The sequence below is a fragment of the Bison bison genome, unplaced genomic scaffold (genome assembly GCF_000754665.1).
Source record: "Bison bison bison isolate TAMUID 2011002044 unplaced genomic scaffold, Bison_UMD1.0 scf7180017864475, whole genome shotgun sequence".
Lineage (NCBI taxonomy): Eukaryota > Metazoa > Chordata > Mammalia > Artiodactyla > Bovidae > Bison > Bison bison.
In genome coordinates, this window is record NW_011495036.1 from 2,356,678 (window position 1) to 2,366,708 (window position 10,031).

Consider the following 10,031-nt stretch of genomic DNA (forward strand, 5'->3'; position numbering starts at 1 on the left):
CTCGCGAGGCTGCACTGCGCATGCGCGCTGCATCTTCCTTTGCTTCAGGATGTGGGCGCTGGTGGTCAGGATGCCCTGGGGGTCCCTACATCCTGCTCCAAGGACCCTGACCGTCCACTGGCTTTGGCTTGAAATGAGCCAATAGTTTTCTGCTGCAAACGAAGGGAACTGGGCCACGAGTTTTAATTACAGCCTATGCCCCACTCCCACGCTAATTCAAGTTTGCTCATTTTGAGAAAAGCCCGTTTCAGCACCAGGGCCCCCGTGATGCCGTTTGTTCGTCTCCGTGGGCCTGCTGCCTTTGTGGCCGTGGTTTCATCTGGAAGGTGGCTCTGAGCCCCTCCCGGGGCGAGCGGGTCTTCATGACTGCGCTAGGACTTACCGTGGGCCCATGAATAATTGCCACACACCTAACAATCTCTTCAAAGCGCCCCCATGATAGCGGAGTTCGGGTATTTTTGCAACAATTTGTGCTTTGTGCAAAATTGTACCAGATAAAAGCCGTCTCCAGTCACAGTGAATGCAGTGTTATGTACTCCTATTTTTATATATCTTTAAACATCATTAAGGCAGCAGGTGTGATTTTTAAACCAAGACAGACATTTAATAAATGATGGAAAAGTCACTGGGAACACTGGCTGGGTCCGTTTTCCCCCGGCACTATGTACCAGGGGAAGCAGATTATGCAGGTTCAAAGACAAAAGTGGATTCCGCTTGATCCCGGTGCCGGTCTGGCCCTGGGCTGGGACTTGTGTCCAGTCCCACACATGCCAGGACGTTCAGAGAGGAAATGGTGCCAGCCAACCACCCTGTGGTCGGCGTTATGTTTTAGACCCCAAGCCACAGAGCTCAGGAGTCCGGAACCCCAAGTTTCAATCTCAGTAACCCAAGGCAGCTTGATGGGAAGCATATAAAATAGCCAGTGAGCCAGGCTCAGGCCACACGCGTCGCACACTGCCTCTATCACACACAAGGTCACGGCCAGCACCGACCAGCACTTCCTCTACTCAGAGGATGGGACCTGTGATAACTCACTCACATTCATTACAACTCTATGGTGCAGGTAATATCATCACCATCCCTGTTTGCAGATGGGGAAACTGAGGCTCAAAAATGCTCCGTGACCCGTCCAAGGTCATGCAGCTAGACGGTGGCAGAAGCGGATGCCAGTCCAGGGTGCTGGCTACCACATCCTCAGTTCCCCTTACTTCCTCGAGCCAGACCCTCTGGCACCCTCCCTGGCTTCACATCGAACCATCGCCAAGTCTGTCCACCCCCTTCCTAATCTCTTTCAACCCCATCACGTCATCCATTCCCTCAGCTCCTGATGTGAACCCCCAATTTCTCTCCAGTTGGTCTGCCCACTGCAGTCAGTGGGACCCATTCCAGTGCCCCGGGGGCAGGCCCCAAGTAACCACTGTTCTGCTCAAAGCTATTTGGAGTTGAAGTCAAAAGCTTCTCTACTTTCAGCCCCCAAAGAAAATAAGAAGATGAGATACTGGATGTAAAAGGTTTTCAGCTTCTCAGGATACTTTATAATAACAAAGGCACAATTTTTATTCTTTGCAATCCCTCCTATAAAAATCTTAAGCTTTAGAACGGAAACCAATGGCAAAACAATTTTCACATAAACAGTTGTCTGCAGTCTCAGGCTAGTTCGTGTGCTCACGCAGGCTGCAGACCGGCCTCTCTGGTGTCCAGCTGGCAAACGACGGCTTTTGCCTGGCTCTTTTTGTGTGCCTGTGTTCTCTCAGGCCAGCTGTTCTTAATGGGAATCGCAGATGTGAGTCCCAAGTGTCCCCATTTTCCTTTTCTCTTTCTGCTTTTAATAAGGTAAGCCACGCAGATGGACTGGAAACACGGGCATCATTTTAGCTTGGGGTAATTCTGAAAGCAGCAGTCTTCCTTCCAGCCTCTTATCTAAAGTTGTTTTGAAAACGTGCCCACAACGTTCCACTGACCGTGAACGCCGAGGAACTGCTCCCTCGTTCCGAGCAGTGGGGGAATTCCACACTTCCTGTGTTTCTAACATGCACTTGTCAAGGGTTTCCTTCCTCAGGACGGTCACCTGCTCTGGGGCTCCCAGGGCTGTGTGGGGGGCTTGGGTGACCACGTGGTTTGGAAGGGCTCGGGGATTATCCAATGAACAGAAAACATTCCCCAGGCAAGTTCTTGGATGATACTGCAACAGTACGAGGAATGGGCACTTGCGAGTTGCCTTGAGATCTGGGACACTACTGCTGCTCCTTCACCATGGCAGGTGTGAAGCCAGGTGTGTCTCACCCCACGCCCCTTTTGTACATGAGGTCGCCGAGGCGGACAGAGAAGTCAGGAACGTGTGTCCCCCTCCACCAGCACGGGGATGTGTGGAACCCGGAGGCATCCCTGGGTCGGTCTGACTCCCCCAGGCCCATGCCATCGCCCAGACAGCAAGCTGCCGCGTTGCCATGGAGACAAGATGCCTATTCCACAGCATCTCCTACCCCTGGCCTGTGTCCTTTCCTATCACCTTTCATTCTAATAGGAAGAAAGGCTTTAAAAGTCGTCACTGTCTGTCTTGTCCTCCAGAGCGTGAATCTCTCTCTCTCTGACCTTCCTCGGTGGCGAGCCTGTTCAGGGGATGCCCTGGGACCTTGTTCAGTCCTGAGCAGAGAAGGAGGGTGCAGAAACCTGGGCCCTGCCAGGCCACACGCCTCTCCTACCAGGAAGAATGGAAAGACCTGAGACTCTTTTCCTTGGGGAAAAGAAGACTCCAGGGAGCAAGTGAACTGTTTTCAAACAGATGAATGGCTGTCATGGGGAGGAAAGCGGTTTTTATCATTTTGGGTCCAGCATATACAATGAGGGCTTCCCTGGAAGCTCAGATGGTAAAGAATCTACGTGCAACGTGGGAGACCTGGGTTGGACCCCTGGGTCGGGAAGATCCCCTAGAGAAGGAAATGACAACCCACTCCAATATTCTTGCCTGGAGAATCCCATGGACAGAAGAACCCAGTAGGCTACAACCCATGGGGTCACAAGAGTCGGACACGACTGAGTGACTGAACAACAGCACTGTGGAACAAAATCCATTCTCTCATTTTCTGTTCATAAAACATCGACACAGGAGCTCTCATGTGCCGGGCACTGTGCTGGGTGCTGGGGCCCCTGACTTCAAGGAGTCTACCGGTGGGAGGGGACGGTGAGGTGGGGCTGGGAGGGTGGGCCAAGGAAAATGGGTGTCAGCAAGGACCACCTCCGACAGAAAGAGGGAGAAGGGGATGAGGGCGGCAAGCAGATGTGGACGGTGCCAATGAGGGCTAAAGCAGACAGGATCTGCAAGGGTGTCTAGAAGGCCCAGAGCCTGGAGGAGGGCATGCGTCTGCCACACCAGGGGCAGGAACTGGAGTGAAGGGCGGGGCTGTGCCCACGTGGGCTGCTCAGGTCATTCTGGAAGGTGTCAGAAAGGCCTTGGCCTTGCCACGGAGCTTGCTTTTATCCTGGAAGCTGTTTGGAGTCTATAAGGGACTCGAATCGTGACCTTCGATCCTGGTGTGTTACCGACAAATCCCTCTGGTGGAGTGAGATGCATGACCAGCTGGCGGCTGTCTCCCAGGAAACCTCCCAGAGGTTGTGCTGGGAAGTGAGGCTGGAGGCAGGGAGAAGGTTAGGAGGCTTTTGGAGGAGAAGAGGTGAGGGCTTGAGCAAAGGAGTGGCAGGAGGGCAGGAAATGGGTATGAAGGGCGTTTAGATCTGCCAGACCTGATGGATAGCAAGGACATCCAACCAGTTACCCTGAAGGAAATCAGCCCTGAATGCTCATTGCAAGGACTGATGCTGAAGCTGAAGCTCCAATACTCTGGCCACCTGATTCGAAGAGCCGACTCCCTGGAAAAGACCCTGATGCTGGGAAAGACTGAGGGCAGGAGGAGAAGGGGGTGACAGAGGACGGGATGGTTGGAGGGCATCACTGACTTAATGGACATGAGTTTGTGCAAACTCCAGGAAGCGGTGAAGGACAGGGCAGCCTGGTGTGCTGCGGTCCACGGGGTTGAAAAGAGTTGGACACGACTGGGTGACTAAACAACAGCAGTGAGACCTGGTGATGGCTGGGTGAGGGATGAGGAAGCAGGGAGTTTCCAGTGCCGGGAGGCCTGGAGGCCAGGAGGACGAGGGCCCAGGAATCCAAACAGGGGACCAGATGAGGGATGAAAGATGAAGTCTGTTTAGGCCACGGGAGCCAGAGGGCAGCTGGACCTCCAGGCAGGAGGACTGGCGGGTCTAGGGGGCAGGCAGGAGGGAGGTGGGGCTGCAAAGGGCTCTGAGGCTGCAGTGGGGCCGTGGGAATGGGTGAGGGATGTGGGGAGAGCTGGGGAGGCCAGCCTGGGGCCGGGAAGTGGGGTCTCTGCAGGGGGGAGACACTGATGGAGGGGAGAAGGAAGGGGAGCCTGGGGGGATCAAAGGGGCATAGAAGAGGGAGTGGTCTCAGAGCCCAGGGAAGGGCATCAGGGAGCCGGTGACAGCAGGCAGTGCTGGCCTGAGAGTCTGGCAACCAGGAGGTCACGGGTGGTGTGGAGGGGACGGAAGCCACGTGACAGGCAGCTGAGGAATGCATGGGACAGAGACAGGAAACGTGGGTAGGGCAGAGCTTGCAGATGGCACTGGGTGGGGAGGTAAAGCCCAGAAGAGGATGACCTTGATGAGGAGACACCCTTCCTGCTGCTGTATAGCCACTGGGAGTGGGGAGGACCACGGTGGGTGCAGGCAGGGTGCCCGCCAGTCAGGACACGTCTACAGTGGCATCGCCTTGAACACACGCGCCCTGCAAATTCCGTCCTTTTTGGCCATGCTAAAGGAGTATTGGCAAAACTTCAGAACATACAGACACGCCTCCTCTGCCCCCTTTGCTGAGAACCACTCGCCAGTCCTCTCCTATCTTCACAGACCTTTCGCGACATTGATACTTGCAAACACGAGATGGCTCTTCACACACTGCTTTATATTCCTGTTCACGCTGCATGCAGTTTATTTCTCCAACAGCCTTTTACTAAGAAGCTCCATCACTTATGGATCTAGTCCCTGTTTTTCGAATATCTGGATGGTTTTCTGCCTTCTCGCTAAACCAAACAGGGCTTAAGATGGGCCTTTTGGGTCCATGAAGCTGCTAGGTCAAAGGACCTGCCTGCCGGCTCGTCACACTTGCACCCGTGTGGTCCCCCTGCCCTCCTCGAGGCCCTCTGTTCACACTCTCCTCCAGCCACAAATTTTTTTCACACTCTTCTCAACAAAGTATTAACAATAAAAAAACCTCTTTGCAAATTTGTTAATGAAAAATGGTATCCTTTGCTCTTTTAATTTTCATTTAGTAATGGAAAGGCGTCGTATAAATTACCCACAGATAGTTGGAGGTCATGGGCAATTAAATGTAATTAATCCACAAAGGAACTTTTCGGAAGTTACTGGGGCTAGTTTATTTCCATTGCCAGTAGAGGGCTCTGCAGTCCTACCGAATTATCAACTCCGGACTAAAGATACATTTCACCCAACATGCGCTTTTTCAAGTTCTGGAAAGGTCTAGCCAACAGTCTCTTTCCCATCCATGTGAATTTGATGGATTTGATCTTCTGTATTCTCCAAAGAAATGCTGTCAAACATCCACCATCAGGATGAAATTCTCTTGGGTTGGGATATAATGGCTTAATGATGAAAACCAGTTTGTGTTTGAATTGAACTACTAATTAGATCTGCCCAAATGACCCTTGGAAGCTGTGGAAGTTCTTTCTGAAAGGGTGCTATTCTGCTTGCCACAGAGAACCCCAGGAAAACCCAGGTCTGTTTTTCAGGGGTTGTATCTTTACCAAACTGAAAAGGACAGTCCATCCAGCTAGGCAACCATCCGCCCGCCCTTCCATCCATCCATCCAAGCCACAGAGATTTGCTGAGCATCTGCAGTGGGAAGCAGGGAGGGCTGGGAAACACGGTCCCTGCCTGCAGAAGAAGTGGCCTCCTGTGTCTGAATGGGGGCTGTGGGCAGCTGGCAGTGGCCAGGCAGGAGCTGCCCAGCTGGGGAAGATCTGGGACAGGGGGAGATTGGCAGAGGGTAGGGGGGTGGGGCGGGGAAGGCTCACTTTCCCAAACTATAGTCACTTGGATTCTGCTTCCATATTTAATATGTGAAGATGGCTTGTTCTCTATTTCCGTTATTTAAAGATGATGATTTGTAAAATTTCTATTTCCCTGTATTATCTTTCATGTAATTGTAGAGGTTACTGGGTTGGCCAAAGGGTTTGTTCTGATTTTCTCGTTACGCCGGAGGAAAAACCTCAATGAACCTTTTGGCCAACCCAATACTCCATGTCCTTACTGGGTGTGAGCTGGGATAAACTGTGAATGTCAATTACAGGAAGAACAGAGGTGGATTAAACAGTCCAGAGCTGGGCGGGGCTGCCCTGTGACGGGAAGGAAGGTCAACGGAGGCAGAGGAGAGGACCAGAAGGGAGCTGGGGATGGAGGCACAGCGGATGGGCTGTGGCAGGTGGCATGGGGAAGCAGGTCAGTGCTGGTGGCAGGAGCCCACCGATACCACTGCTGGATTCGGAGGAGGCTGCTGTCTGGAGGGCGCCAGGCTTACAAGACCATCCAGACTATCTTCTGGAACCCGTTCCTCCTGGTTCACTCCCAGCTACACCAGAAATAACGGGTTCACGCCCATCTGCCTGACCTTGTGCCAACTCTGAGAAGCGCAGGCGTTAACACCTGGGCGCAAGGCCACACTCACCTTCCCCAGGCACCGTTTAGCCGCATTTAGGGCACCGCCTACTTGAAGGGTTTTCAAGTTGGCTAAAAATCCTTTAGCGCCTGTGACATTGTCCCTGCTCACCCCTACTGCCCACCACAGAGCAAGAGCAGATGCGGACCGCGCTTCGCAGCCCTCAGCCGATCCTGTGCCCCTCATGGTGCCTGGGGGCATCCTCATGGCAGGAGGCACCCTGGGGCATCTGCGGTTGGGACCCGCCCTCCCCTCAGAGCCGCCCATCCTCCCTGGGGCAGTGGGACGCTCTCACTGCCACTGAGAACTAAAACTGCTCTAAAACAGAAAGTCTGTGGTTAAAAAAAAAGAGGTTTTGATGACTTTCAGTTCAGTTCAGTTCAGTCACTCAGTCGTGTCTGACTCTGCGACCTCATGGACCACAGCACACCAGGCCTCCCTGTCTATCACAACTCCCGGGGCTTGCTCAAACTCGTGTCCATCGAGTCGGTGATGCCATCCAACCATCTCATCCTCTGTGGTCCCCTTCTCCTCCTGCCTTCAATCTTTCCCAGCATCAGGGTCTTTTCCATTGAGTCAGCTCTTCACATCAGGTGGCCAAAGTATTGGAGTTTCAGCTTTAGCATCAGTCCTTCCACTGAATATTCAGGACTGATTTCCTTGGGGATGGACTGGCTGGATCTCCTTGATGCCTTTGCTCAACCTGAAGTCCTCTCTGTGGTCCCGCAGGAGGGCCCCGCTTCCTGACAGCAGCTGCTCAGGCCTCATGGGCACCTGGCCCCCTCCTCCCACCCTGGTACCTCTATTTCCACACCTGATGCTCCACCAGAGCAGCTATCTCCTGTTTCTCTCTTCTCCTCTCCTCTCCTCCTTCACTGAACCCCCGCCATCCCCATTTGACCAGCTCTGTTTCGGCGTGGGGGGTCAGGTGTAGGTCTTTGCTCTGTCCTTACTGAATTTTGTAAAGGCAGGGCTAACATACTTGTTCTGTTTATTATACATCTGTTTCATTTTTAAAATCATCCACGAATATCCACGATGTCTTTGGGTTATTAACCAGGAGCAGAGGTCTCCGTGAGCTACAGAGATATAACTGGTGGGGCTCCCCTTCTCCTGCCTCCTGGGCCAGCTGTTTACACCAGCACATCTGGGTGAGATCCCTTGGCCGGCTGCCACGGGCTGCTGGCTGGGAGCCCAGCAAGGAGCCCTGGTGGGAGGTGCTCAGGAGCCCTGGTGGGAGGTGCTCAGGTACAAGGGTGCTCGGCTCCCTTGGGTCCAGATTCGCAGGCCAGTGCAGGCCAGGTGGCCTTGACCCTGGCCTGGTGGCTCCCTTAGCCCTGCTCTCTGAAGCCTCCCTCTGAGTCCAGCCCTCGGTGGGTGAGGTCTCCAACAGAGGAGGAAGAGGAGGAAGCAAGGACCCCAGGGAGGGGGACCGTCTTTCCTAGACCTTAGGAGAGAGGATGTTCTGCTCTGGGCTGCCCTCCGGGGTGCCCTGGCCTCTCCTTGGCTTTCTCCCAGGCTGTCTGGAGGGTCAGGGAAGGGGGAATCCAGAAGACATGGAGACAGCAGGACTGCCAACAGGATGCTAAAGTCTCTAGTTTCTTCACCTTCTCAGGCGGAAATGTCCCAAGCTGATACTCTAGCCCAAGAATGGCCTTTGCGGTGGCTCAAGGGCACAGATCTCACAGGGCTGGGGACTATCCAGGCTTCACTCCCCCAGAGGCCAGCTGGGGACCAGGTGACGGCTTCTGAGTCATACCTGGGCTTAAATCCAGTTGCCAGCCCCATAGTTCTTTTGTGCATGCGTGATAAGTCGCTTCAGTCGTGTCTGACTCTTTGCGATCTCATGGGCTGTAGCCCATCAGGCTTCTCTGTCCATGAGGATTCTACAGGCAAGAACACTGGAGTGGGTTGCCATGCCCTTCTCCAGGGGATCTTCCTGACCCAGGGACTGAAGCTGCATCTCCTATGTCTCCTGCACTGGCAGGCAGGTTCTCGATCACTAGCACCACCTTAGCGCCAACTAAGAGAAGCCTTAATTCTCTTGTACTTTTGGTCAAATTAAGCACTGTGTGCCTCAGTTTTCTGGTCTGTAAAATGGGCACATTAATTCTTGCCTCACCAGGAGTTGGGGCAATCAAAAGGGAAAGTGAATAGAAAACTCCTGGGCATGTGCTGAACTCCTGGCCAGACAACTCGAGTCCTCCTTGAGCCTTCATCCTCTGATCAACCATCACAAAACAGCAGAGGAGGCTGGCACCTTGCCTTGATAGCTTTTGTCCAAAACATATCTATTAAATATGAATCATTTATCCCCTTGGGCTGCAGCTACTGAAGCCTGTGCTCTAGAGCCGATGCTTCACAAAAAGAGAAGCCACTTTAATGAGAAGCCAGGGTACCGCACCTAGAGAAAAGCCCCCATTTACTGCAACTAGAGAAAGCCCACACTCAGAAATGAAGACCCCATGCAGCCAAAAATAATAAACAAAAAATCATTTATCCCACAGTTCTTAACCATTAGATGCATTTCTAATACGTCCTAACTAAACAGATGTATCGGAAAAGGAAATGGCAACCCACTCCAGTATTCTTGCCTGGAGAATCCCATGGACAGAGGAGCCTAGCAGGCTATATAGTCCAGGGGGTTACAAGAGTCAGACACGACTTAGAGACTAAACCACCACCACCAAACAGATGTATATTCCTTCCCCCATCTAGCCTTACTGGAAGACAGAATTTTAAGTGACAATTGTTTACTTGTACTGTACACACATGTGTGGAAGGAACACACTGGATTCATTGTGTGTAGACTAAAGGAACCGTTCCATAATAATGAGAACAGAATAGAATGTTTTGTCAAATTATTTTCAATTTTTTTGTAGAAAATTTGAATTTGTGCTTGGAAAATAAATCAGAGACTCGTTTCACCAGCGTGTTTCCACAAGCACAGGGTTTTGTGGGAGAGGTAAACGCCTCCAGGCAGAAGCGATGTTTTCTAAGAGTTGCGTTCTTAGCGCTGCAGAGAGGAACTCAGCCACAGAAATTCTTTAAGAGAAGACGTGATGAATAACCAGGCCCTTCTGTTATTTCACCTACTCGAGCAAATGCCTCAGATCCGAATTTTGCTGCCCTCAGGCCCACGTAACATGCCCACGTGTGGGGCTCTCCGCACTTCTCCGATTAATTAAAAGCAGGTACCTCTTTGCAATGCAGATAGCTGCTCTGCAGTCCTGCCAGGGCACTGTGGCTCAGTGCCCGTGATTTTTAATTGAATGACTCCCAC

General features: G+C 52.5%; 1 protein-coding gene across 1 annotated transcript in view; it reads right to left on the bottom strand.

The window, feature by feature from the left end:
- IQCA1 (IQ motif containing with AAA domain 1) overlaps positions 1–10,031 on the bottom strand; it is a 187,889-nt gene that overhangs the window by 25,762 nt on the left and 152,096 nt on the right. The window lies entirely within an intron of this gene.